Raw genomic sequence first — 13,459 nt, 5'->3', positions numbered from 1 at the left:
ATGTACATTTATAAAGGGCCTGCTCTGGCAGACGCTTTGGCAGCTTAATTAGGGCGGTATCACCGAGTAAGGCTCTGTGTATACTTAAACATTTTCAGAAGCAGCTCTGAATGTCTTTAATATTTTATTTTATTTTTTTTTAAAGGATGTAGTTAGGTCTGAACTGCAGGTAAACAAATCCAATCCCATCTCCATGTTTTTGCCCTAATGAGGGGCCCGGTCCTAGCCTTCTGTCAAGCAGCAGTCGATGGAAGGTTACTAAAGAGTAGGCAGTTTTGAAAGGGTCAATCTTTATTTTAGCATTCCTACTGTCACTAACGATTAAACAGGCAAGTCGGATCGACTCTTGTTCCTACTCAGGTTTGCTGCTTATCTGACCTACGCAGTGCTGCACTATTTAGCTTAGAGATAGTCTAAATGAATGCTTAGGTCCAGGCAAAAATTATTTGATAGCCTGTTTTAAGGATTTACACTATTACTAGATTTTATACCTCTTTCAACAAATAAATATTGTTTACAAATTGAAGGTCTGTAATAAGCTGCCAACTAACATCATCTCCTAAATAAAACTGAACAGTAGTTTGCTCAGAATTAATCATCAGAAAAAAATACAAGTTTCTAGTTATAATCATTTCTGAACGTCTCTGTTTCTTCTCTGATTCTGCAGAGCCAGAAGTGAGTTTACACTTGAGCAGACAAATTTGCAGGAAAAAAAAAAAGAAAAAAAAAAAAAAGAAAAAAAAAAAAAAGAGTAAGCTCTTTTAAACCCAGCTCAGCTCCATCGTGTGAGTGAGAACTTCAGCCGGAGCTTTTGGGAATTACTGTAAGTGATCCCTCGCTCCCCTGTGACACAGTTCTCTGAGCATCTTACAACAGAGAACTCCAGGTCTTAAGTTCCTGTCCCACAGAGAAAAAATGGGAAATAAAACGCAGAATGGTGAGAGCCTGGAGCTGGATTTGTGAAGGACGCCTTCCGATGTGTTTAGTCACTGATAAGAAAAGCACAGCGCTCCGCGCTGGGAAGAACATTGCTGGGTTTAATGAAAAAGGGTTAAACTTTCTGAAACTATGTAAATGCTCCAGGTTCTGGGCGGGCAAGGATCCAGACATTCTCAATGAATGTAGACTCGATTGCTTTGAACTCCCTTGTTCTTTGCATTCCTCTTCGCTTAGTAGTGCTGTACCCATTAGAGAAGACAGGAGAAAACAAGAACAAATGTCAGGTCCCAGGCGGTCTGAGCTTGGCGGTGGTGGAGCCCAGCACTGCCTTGTGGGAGAGTGGTTGGGGCCGAAGAGTTCAGGACCGGTGGAAGGGATGGAGACTAAAAAACATCTACCTTTTTAACCAATTCATCAGCGGCATGAGGTGCACCTTTAGGCAGGGACCCTGTGCCCTCTGTGCTGGTGAGAAGGAAAGGGGTCAGCACTGGAGTGGAGGGGAGGGGTGGAAAGACTTGGATGGGGTGTTTTGTAACGATGAGGTGAGGGAAACCTGAGGACATCAACTGAGACAGACTTTAGGCCACATGAAGTTGTCTGATCATAATTTCAGGTGCTCTTAGCGTATTCAGAGGCCCGTCCTGAGTCAGAAAACACCCGTTTCATTTTCTCATGTAAACTTACTAGAGAAGTGGAAGTAAATTTCCTTCCTGACAAGTCGGTAGCCACCTGCTTTTGGCCTCCCATTAGAATCCATCTCCCCAAGGGAATAAAATGTCTTCTCACTTTTCTTTCGGTTGTCAAAAGGGAAAGCGTGATCCTTTTACCTCGAGAAAGCCATTCGTCTCATTCTAGCTTTCCAGTGAACACGAGATCGCTGGAGCCAGGAGGTACCATCTTAAGTCATGACAGGCTTTGCGAATGCCACTCATGCGCTGTGTAATACAGCACCACCACAACGAGGAATGTAGCAGGGTGACTTTCTGTTAAAGTGAACGTGGAAAATCATGAAATGATAGTTTGCTGCTGTGTACCTTTATCTGTTGCCATTTCGGGATTAGCTTGCAGAGGTGTTCCCTTCGCCTCCTCAAAGGCAAGCCAAGTTGCCATTTTTCATTTCACTTTACACAAAATACTGTGAAAAAAAATGATATTCTTCCTGAAGTAGAAAATGGCACTTCCTAATTAATTCAGGCAAGTATTTTAAACAACAACAAAGCACTTCATCTTGACGTCTTTCTCCTCCTTACATTTCAATAGTCATCCACTTCCAGCTTTCTGCCCTGATATGCAAAGACTTACCATCAGGAAAATACCTCTAGTTCCCTTTTGACAATGCTTTAGTGTGAAGCACGTATAGACAGTAAGTTTCATGTTCTCAATCCCTCTGTACGCCCTAGGACAGTTGTGTAAAACCTTCCCATTCCCAGATGAGTCCTTAGGCACTCTACCACACTGCCTGGAGTGGAGAGAGCACCTTCTCTAAACCAGCTTGGCATTTTTCATTGCTGGAATTGAACTGGCACATCTTGTCAGGTAGAAACCTCCTGAATTGAGTGACTCCAGCATTAGAGAGCTGGATTTGACTGCTTTTTAGAATATAAAGATATAAACACTGCAAAACAACCAAGTCCTCTATTCTACAGGCCAAGGGGGAATCACCATCGCAAAGCTCAGTAAAGGCAAATATAAAACAAGTGGTGTATGCAAGCTTCTCTTTTGCACAGTTTAAAAATGAGGCAAAACTCAATGTTTGAAGTTGACTAAGATTACTAAAAGCACCCAGATGCAGTTGTACTTGTGGTTTGTTTTTATCCTTTAGCTAAACATATTTTTCTTTCAATGTAAAATTAGTAAGTTAGAATACCAGTGAAGGTCTGTGACAACTAAATGCAGGTATGTACGCTTACCCACAAATAACCTTTGATTTTTATTTTTTATTTTTGCAGCAACAGGTAAAGATCCTACCATGTCTGCATTTTCTGTGTTTTGACCTGAGTCAGTCTGCACTGTATAAAGCCTAATTACAGATTAATTATATAAATCTGTCTATGCAAAGATCTGTTCAAGTATTTTCCCTCAAGTTTAACTTGAGCATGTGTGTATACACTTGCATGCATCAGTCTGATTTGCTATTTATCAAGGCCAGTGCTGACTTGGCGGAACAGATGCTTCAAGATGGAAACTTCAACTGCTCATTACTTGAATTCTTGGATTAAGAATCATCAACCTGTCTGGAGGAAACAAGACATCTTACTCAGTAGCTGAACTCAATCTTTACTCAGATTTTAAAGATTCTTCATAACTTTAGGTAACAGCCGCAGATCTCTTGGTTTCAGGTACATTTCAAGTGTTTTCAGCCCATTTAAGAAGAGGAAGTGCAGCAAAATCCTTTATTTTTTCCAGTCCCATATGTGACCTTTATAGGCTTGATGTACTTCAGAACTGAAGACTGTTTATTACAACAGGCTTTTTTGAGAACAACAGGTCACTGACTCAGCTGTAAGACACGAGTGTTTCCTGTATTTTCATCGGTTGTCATACAGCTTCTCAGCTCTGACTTGTTGCATAGCAGGGCCAGAAACTACAACAGCATGCTCCTTAAGCATGTCATTTAATTATTTATGTACTATTAGTCCAGATGGAAATCTGTACGAAGTATAATTACACAAGATTAATTAAAGTACATACTCAGAGAATAACATTTACGATTTTTGGAAAGGTGCTTTGTCCATCACTTCGAATATTGTTAGAAACTACCACCACCCTTTTCTTCTGCCTCACCTAAGGCATGCTGAGGCTACCTGCTTTGTAAAAGCAAGTGCTGTTGGCAACATTTGTTAGCAATGGGTGGTCCTATACTGCTGCTTAACTGCTTGAATATGAGACAAAACCACATTCTTTACTACTAAAGACAGCATTTCTGGCTCCAGAGTGTTTATGCTGAAAATTTGTTAGCAAACACTAACGCTGTAAGATGGGCATGCTTGCTTCTGTTTTGGCTGAAGTCTCCCGATTAGAGTAGTGCTGTAGAATGGTTTGGGTTTTGTGAAGTACTGCTCCACCAGCTGGGAGATGGAGCCTTTACAGATTCGGACATGGCAGAGGGGATGGTCTGGCTAGACAGGCTAGGAGGGCATTAAAGCAATGACATAATACTTGTTTAAGAACCTCTTAGCATAATAAGGTAGGGCAGCGAACACTCATTTGGAACTAAATCCTGATGTTGAGAACACAAATAATTAAGGGATGTGGTCAGAAAAAATTCCTTCACCTCTTATGCTGCATTCTTTCAAGTAGGGGAAGAAAGGATAAGCTCCTTAATCAACTGTCTGTAATGTGCAGAAAGAAGATCCTGGGGACTTGGGAGCATAATATCTGCACAACACAGTGTGCTGCTTGCTCCAATGCTAGGGGCCTTAAAGTGACCTTGATGGACCATTTTGGCTACCCAGACAAGCTGATGATCCTGTGTGACTATGTTCCCTGTGATATCTGAATTGCTATATTCAGAGCAAGGACCTGAATTTCAGTGTGTCATGTACCTGTTCCCTTAGTGGTGAAGCAGGAGAGCTCATGCTATTGGTGTCAATGTCTTTAACAATTTCTAAAATTAAGTAGTCTCAGTACTCACAATAATCTTGCAACCAGCATAGGAGAATCGTGCACTAGACAAGTTTAAAATCCTCAGATCTGGTAACCAATGCAAAACCCAGACCTTTTTGGTGAACATCACAAAATGATTATTTAATCATGCTGGTTGTAATCAGCAGAGAAGTCTGAAACAAAAAGCTTTCACCTTCATGATTTTAAAGGGCTAATTCTACACATTGAAAGAGTAGGCCAGATTAGTAAACACTGAATAATTAGGCAGAATCTGAACAAGGTGAATACAAGCCTTAAAGTCTACAATACCAGAGAAACTAATTAAAAAAACAAACAATCAAACAAACAACAACAAATAAAAAAATTCCTTCCTCAAAAGAACAACCTTTTATGCCTCTTTAGAGGGGATTTTGCAAAGCAGTTGTAAATAAAAATACCCAACAGCTGGGGAAACAAACAAACAAATAATAACAATAATAATAAATAGTAACAGTGAATATAAATCTGACAGTAGTGCTTATGGAAAAATAATATAGAAGAAAAAGATACCTAAGAAGTCAATGACCTGTGTTGAAAAGAAGATCTAAAAAAAAATCCACAAAGTGTACTAGAAATTCTACCATGTCTGTTTTTAGACAAAGAAATGTAGAATGTTGATAAGCAAGCAGAAAAAAACACGCTGAATATTCCTGTGCCGTGTTTGGGAAAAGAGTAGGTAATATATTTGTATCAAATGATAATGACAAAATATTTTCCATTTCAACAGTAATTCAAGAACACATTAAAACAGCTACTATTAATGTTCTTAGATCGGTATGTCTGGATAACTTCACACCAAGAACTTTAAAAGAGCTGGTCAGTGAGCTTTCAGGATTAATATTCAGTAATTGTTAGAACACTAGACATATTCCAGAAGACTGTTAAGAAAGCTAGAGTTCGAACCAATACTTAAAAGAAAATGTAAATGGAATGATGCAGGTAATTATAAGTTTGCATTGTGACATTGATTTTGAGCAGCTTAACGTTAATAATCAGTGCAGGGATTTATTAATGTAGAAAGATAAAATTAGGGCAGTCAGTATGTGCTTATGAAAAACAAGACCTTGTCAAACTAGCTTGAATAAAGTTGCAAAAGATAACAGAGTTTATGCAAAACATTTCTGTAAAGCGCATTGCTTGATTTAGCTCAATATTTTTGGCTAGAATTGCTAAACAGCAAGTCTCGTTTTTAAATACAATATTGCTATTTCCCTCCTTTAAAAGGCTTAAAAGAAAACATACTAATTGATCAACTTTGCTGAGGAGATTAAGAGTGGGGGAGAAATAAATAATGAAGGTGGGAAACCTGCCTCCTGAAACAACAAACTGTTCATTGTTATGCTGGATCCTGCTAAACAACTCATCTTCCAGTATAGATGTATATGAAGACATGGAGAAGACCTGGGCTTAATAACGGCTAGTTAGCTCAAGGCGATTCCTCAGGTGGACAGTGAGGATGTAAAACTTAGATGCTTAAACAGATGAAACTCATGTAATTGTACAGAGATTATACTGTAAGAGGCACTAGTGAGGGTGTTTTACCAAAACAATTTTTTTTCACATCCACAGCTCAAGAGGGGCTGAAATCCATTCTTCACACTTGTCTGTTAAGCACCCAGTTGTTCAGTGAAATTATCTGTGGATAGCCAATGGAGACGGGTAGGCCTCCAGATGTAGGCTAATTCCCTCTGAAGGTAGTGACCGTGCAGTAAATTTAGGTGCTCATTTTAGGAACGCAGTTTTCTGTCTTTCCTGTTTACAGCCCCATTTTATTTATTTATTTATTTTTCAATAAAGATGAAATATATATATATATATATATATTCTATAATGGATTTAAATGTATTGCAAATAGGCTTGCTCTCCTTCTTTGTTACACCTCATGGAGTAACAGAAGCTCACAGACAGATAGCTGCTGCTTTAGAAGGAACTTTTCGGGAAACACTTAAAAATTATGCGCAATATAGATGCCTAAGCAGAGGAAAATCAGTGACAATGAATTCTTTGAGTTATCAGATGAAGATCTACCAGGGTGGAAGTTGAATGGCTGGAGTTAAACCAAGAGAATTTTAATCATGATCATGTCTCCCAAACTGAGTTTACTTGAGTATCACTATTTATGTTCTGATGGAATTAATCTTTTTTGTTAGTATTTGAGAACCACTTTAAAGCAGCTTATAGACCACTAACATCTGCAGAACAGCTCAGGAATTCCTGATTTAGATGTAAACCTGTAACATGGTTTTGCTGCTTCATTTTTGCTGTTGTGCACCCCAATTCCATCATCTGCTCAGAGGAGCCAGCCCAACTCAACACAAAGAATTAGGCAGTATCTCCTATCTACTTAACAGTATGTCACTGGTGGAAGAAAAAACAAAACAAAACAAAACAAAAACTAGCTTTTCTGCTATGAGCAGCAGCTGCAAAAGACGGATTTTCAGTCAGGGGATATTAAAATTACGACAGGGCTCTTTCTTGCTTAATGATAAGGGTAGTAACTCAGATGACCATTACACTTTTCAACATATCCTGGTATCTTGATTGACATTTCTTGAAAAAAGAGGAAGTTTAAGAACAGCAAATAGTTTCCAAAAATGTCAATACCACGTACTGATTTTCCATGCATCTGCCTAAAGACTGTGAGCTTTGACCTCCACTGAAGGCACTTGAAACATCTTTCAATAGTGAGCAGAATAACTGGCTGTCACTTGTCAGGAAGGATAAGAGCAAAGTAGACATTACAAAAGCCTACCTCAGACTGGAGTAGAAGGATGCATCAGGTGTCTCCCTTGAAAGCTTTTTGAAAGTGTACCCAGTTTTTCACCCCAAATCACACCACAGAAGAGGAATGTCACTGTGTGATCAGACTGTTTAAAATGCTCATCTTAGCCAAAACTCCAGAAGTCAGAGAATGTGTTTGGGTTTGCCAGTGAAGCTAAAAACTCACTGTGGTTGCTGCTGTGCATAGTGGCCATCACAAGCGCTTGGTTTGCCAATACCAAAGATGGATGAACCAAACACTACTGACCCCAGAGATCCTAGTCCTCCACTCTGAAGAAGCTGATCAGCCTTGATAAAACGTGGCTGCACACCATCACAAGACTTACCTCCTGTTCACTTGAGGGCTTGCAGAGATGATGACTATGTTCAGCTTGCTGGATGGGGGAATTTTGGTATTTCTAGTCACGTAATGTAAAGAAAAGGCACAGCTGCATCCTCCTTCATGGTTTCTATTTGCCTCGTGATGAACTCCTCCCATCAAGGAAGCAATGCCTCCTCACAGTTTGTCTAGTTTCATGTAATTAGGTAAGGCACGGTCAGAAAACGACCAATTTGCCAGCACTGGAACAATCTGGAAATAAGATGGTAGGGGAAAAATGACAGTGATTATCAGTGATTGAAAAGCCTGTTCACAACAGGGCTTTAAAACTGACATACATCTATCCAAATGCATCTACACAGAAACAGCCCCCTTCACAAATAAGGACTGTAAGTTAATATGTCCATTTAAAAAAAAAAAAAAAAAAAAAAAAAGGGTAAATAATATGTTATAAAAAGTGAGATGTCTAATTATATAGAACAGTATTACAGATATCACCTTAGTTTGTCTATTATTCCAATGAGCTCCAGATGCATTCAATTTCAAGGTTCTTTAGGATGTTTTTAATTTCAGTTCTCAGGCATATTAAATAGTATATTGAGTTAAATAATATACAATATATCTAAACAGTTGCTTAGCACAATGTTGCTTTTTTTCCCTGTGATTTTCAGCCTTTCTCAAAATATTTCAGGCCTGAAGAACAGAAGAAAGTAATTTTTCAGTGAGAAGAACATCAAACACTTTGCTAATATATTGACACAGAACGTTCACGTTTGGGCCTTACGTATTCTTGCTGCATGACTTAATGGAAGCTTAGTCTATGTCTATTGTGTTATGACATGGAAAACTGCACTCCATGAATGTATAGCCCATTTCAGATGTGTTTACCTGACCAGCTCATCGCATGCTTGGTAAAGCTATGGACGCAGCGTATGCATGAACTCATACCTAATGTGGCAAGTTGGATGAGGCAAGACCTTAACAATACATCTTAATCCCTGTGCTGCTTCGAAGATATAAATAAGATAAAGGAGAGAAGTTGATTCACTCTTTTAACAAAACAAGGCTTCTTTCTCTCTAGATTGCATATTGATAACTTTGTAGATTAACAAATGCAAAGCTTCTTTTAAGTGATTAGAAAACCTTGCTTCTGTGCAATTCAAGAGCAAGGCCTAGTAGTTCATAAAGCTGGCACACGCACTATGGGCTACGAAGTGCCTAAGATACTATGACATAAACACATGTAACCTCTGAATAAAAAATATATATCTGTATTTTACACATATTTTATGTACAGGAGAAAAAAAACTAATATTAAAACATACACTTTGGTTGGAACACAATAAAAATCATGTCGTGTTCTACATGTTTTAAAGCATTTCACAATGCAGCACTACACTTTTTCAAATTCTAAGTTTTGAATTCAGATATGGCTTCACTGAAAGGGGAAAGAAGTAAAAGTGGAAGGGACAAAGAGGATGTTAACTCTTCTGCTTCATGTTAGCATTCAGATCATGTGAATAGAGCAGGTTGCAATTGCACAAACTGGCTTTCATCAATACCACATCTGTATCCATCCCTGTTATTTGAAATCTTACATTAAAACAATTACTTGAACATAGTGAAATTCACGTATGAGATAATTATTAATCACGGTGGGGTTAGACCAGCTTGGTCCCCTGTGCTCTGTCAGCAGGAGCACTTTGCAATGATCCCTTGCAGCATTTCCAGTCCAGGTGAGGTTATTTATTGTATGAAACAGTGGCAATAAGCTTTCCTGGTATCTAATTTAAGAAGCTCTATGTTCTTGATCCCAGGGACATTGCGGTATCATTAAACTTGTCTCATGTCAGTTTTTCTTTCAGAAACGTTGCACTGACAGACAGTATGATGCAATGCCTGCTTGCCTCTGCTCTGAATGCAAGAGTGAAAACACTGCTCACGGAAAGCTAAGTAATCATCGCCAGGGCTGAACAAGTTGCCTATTCACACTGAGTTATGCAACTTAAGGAATTCCCCTCTACAAAGACGTTGTTAAACATTAAAGCTTTTTGTTTTAGAATATCCACTCTCCAGCAAATACTATGGCTCCAAAATTTGCTGTATTGAATTACATGTACTTTTACTGGCGACCTAAAACTGAAAAGTAAGTGCTAAGCTTTGCAAAGTGAAGTGTTGAAGCAGTCATGCTGTCCATAGTCACTCTCTAAAATTTGTCCAAGGTTCTTTGTTACTTCACAAAGTTAGGTGCCTAAGAATGGGATAAATAAAAACTGGCAAAATGGGACACTTGAAGTAGACAACAGAAAATGAAGAAGCAAGGGGCATCTATTAACCTCAGTACCCTGTCAGTGCTACACAGTCTGTAGGAGATGCTTCTTCAAACCAATAGACTGGAAGCTCTGAATTTTGTGTAGTCTGTTTCTTTTCAAAGCTGAAGGACAGAAATGTTCCTGTCATTATCTTGTCCAAAAATTAACTTCTGTGAACACTCAAGGGGATGGCTCAAATTCAATCCCGTCTGAGGAAAACAGGAACATACTCAGTTTCCTATAGAAGCAGCATTACTGCTATAGAGTGCTGGGAAGCCAACAGCTTTGCCAGGTCTGTTTAGACACTTCCACTGTGTATTCAATCAGTGAACATCCCATGAAGAGGGAGAACATAAGCATCAGCTACAGCTTAGTGCTTAGAATAATGATCATAAGGAGAAACGGGTTCTGCTTTCTGATTCAATAGATGTTCAGACTCACACTTGTTCTTATTGCCCAACCCCACAGTCAGCACTTTGTGCAGAATGAAGCACTGTGAGTACAGTCATCTCCCTGTGTACAGCCCTACTGTAGGACTTGGCATCATCCTAGGACAATTCTAGGTGGTCACTGAGACCTGTACTTCTGGTACCTTCACGGCTGAGTGGCACTGAAGCAGAGTTTTAAGCACCTTACAATTAAATCTTTATGTTTTCATAAATTAAATAGGAGCTATGAGAGTAAAGAACACAGAAAATCTCTTCAATGAAAGAATAACTGAAAACACAATAATAAAAATATGTGAGAAAGTGGATCAGGTATTCCTGTCTCCAGTGACATCCAACAAATCTGAAAGCTTGCAAATTAAAGAAACTACACATTTTTATGAGTACTAGGACTACCATTCAAATCAGTAAATATGCTCCAATCTACTCTTTGCCCATGGCGACTTTGCACCTTTCCATCATGAACCTGTGACAGTTCTTGGAGACAGGATAGTAGATCAGACAAACCCACAAAGATGATGCAGTACAGCAGCCTTTACATTTTAAAATGAAATTAATTTCGAGAAACTTTATTTGCATTTCATTCATAACCGACTTAAACATGTATGTTCACAGGATTTTTATTTTTGCTTTGCGTTAAAAATAAATATGATTAGAAGCAATAATCTGATTTGTATACCTATATTTCACTTTACAAAATAATAGAGAATTATCAAAGATTCTTGATGTTATTACAATTAGGAACACAAGAATTTTACATCGTTTCTTTCTCTGTACTTTCACAGAGTTTAATAGACTGAAAATGCTCTGTCCTTGTTTTCAAGTCATTAAGTGACCTCAGAATTGTTATCACAGTGTAAAACTATGACAAAGGTTTCAGCTTGGGCAGATTTGAAATGGCACGTCAGAATGCAAAACCGCTATATTTCATAGGATTGGGTATTCTGTTTTCATTGACAACAGATCTAATCAGCTCACTTAGGTTTCCCTAAGGGAGGTTTCAGACAGGCCCCATTGTGTAGGAGGGCACCCTAGCTGTGCCTTAAGATTAGCCTGCAGAGATTTTGCGGAGTTGAGAAAGAAAGGTAAGCTCCCTCCTGCTGCTGATAAACACTGTTATTGTTCTCCGTTCCCTCCTGAATGGAACAAATGCAATTCTGCAAAGTTAATTACTGCAATAATGAAAGAAATGACACAAAATGACAGGGAATGTGCTAATTCAGTAAGAATCGAGTCATTGACATATTATTCCCTTTACTGCTCGTTGTTACTTTCAGGCACGTACCCCTTTACTCATAAATACTAAGAGGATTTTTTTTGACTTTGTATTTAAGTAATAAGTTAATAAAATAAAGATTAATGTGTAAGCAGTGGTGCCTGATGGTCTCTTAGGAGTTGTCTGATCAGTACCTGAGATCTGAACACAGAGATCTCTGATGAAGTATCTGAAAGAAAGGACTTAGCCATCCGAACAGGACTTGCTGCATGGTTCCTTTTGAATGACCAAGAATGAAGACTGTCTCAGATTTTATTTATACACTAAAATAATTTAACTCCCAAGAAGGAAAAGGTGGCCAATGAATAGACTGCACCAAAATGCTGTATTTTTTCCTTGCTTACAGTTCTCACAGCATCACGGAAGAGATGAGCGCTATTAGTGTTTGTGTGAACATCTTACACATAGCTCTGGGTGACAACTTGTGAATCTCTGCTTACGTGGCTCCACTCACTGGCACTGGGAGCTGTCTGGGCTTGAAAATCATAGGCCTGAGAAGTGCAGAGTGACAAGTCTCCCGTACGTGTGGCTCTGTACCAGTGGTGGGGAGCATAAGAAATTTGGGCACAGAAAAGACACTCTCTCAAGGTCTCAGAGAACTCAGTGGGAGTATTTCCAGCTCTTTCATTTACAAAGGGCCACTGCACTTAGGTAACAATCCTGTTTGAAAACCACATATAAATTCTAGTTGACAACTTCCTTATAAAAGTCAAGCACTACATTGCCAGGCTTTACCTAATAATAATACACAAAGAAACAAGTTCTTCTAAAGAACTGAGTAAGAAAGCAAAAGAGAAAGTCTTGCATGCCACAATATGTATCTCTAAAATCACGATAAAAAGGAGCATTGGGAATTGCTAACCATTTCAGCTGCAAGACTGAATAATCTAAGTAATCCTTCTTCTATTTAACCAAGAAGGAAAAATGAAAAGACTTTCATTGAAATGCAGTCATAAATTCCATCCATAAGACTTTTCCTGCAATTAAGTTACATTTACTGATCCACTACTCCTTAAAAGAAGCATTAACACAAAGACTTCAATTATTCATGGTCAAACAAAGTTGATTCTATTGCTTCAATCAAAGCAGCATTCTCTTCTACAGTGGTTATTTCTGTAGTATCTTCAAAAAGGGCACAGTCTATGAAAACATGTAAGTTTCTGAGTAAAAGCTATTTCCATGATCAATCCTAACTTTTTGCATTTAATACTTCTGCAATTTCTTGCTTTCATGAGGATGAATTTTTTGTCCTCTTCATTCTTTAAAGGATAAGCTGACTAAAATTCACCCTTTATTTGAACCCAGTTCCAATGTCCTGAGAAAAAGGAGACTCTCAAAATAGAAAAAGGAAAAAAAAAAAAAAGAGGGGGGGGTTATTTACAGTTAATTGAGAGGCATCTAGTATTATGCAAAACTTCTTAGTGAGGGAGGAAAACCAGGGAACTGCAAAATTAACTGTGGAACAGAGTTGGTGCTTCTAGTGCTGTCAGCAGAGGGCTTAAAGAGCTGCTGAGGGTCTAACATCTGCAGAGAGCCACCCATACCTGCTTCTCCTCATTGCCGTCACCTTCTGCAACACCGTCACTCTTCTGTAATTTTCAACCACTGCACTAGCAATGCCGTCTCCTAAGAGTTAGCATCTTGCATTGTTGCTGATTGCTGTCAGGCTTAAGTGTGAAATACTCCGAGTGTAACTGCCTTATTAAGCTATGGAAGCTTGCATTTTAAAGGTCAAGAGTTC

Source organism: Anas acuta, chromosome 1 (genome assembly GCF_963932015.1).
Source record: "Anas acuta chromosome 1, bAnaAcu1.1, whole genome shotgun sequence".
NCBI classification, from domain to species: domain Eukaryota; kingdom Metazoa; phylum Chordata; class Aves; order Anseriformes; family Anatidae; genus Anas; species Anas acuta.
The sequence above is the reverse complement of the archived record's forward strand: the minus strand, read 5'-3'. Positions refer to the sequence as shown.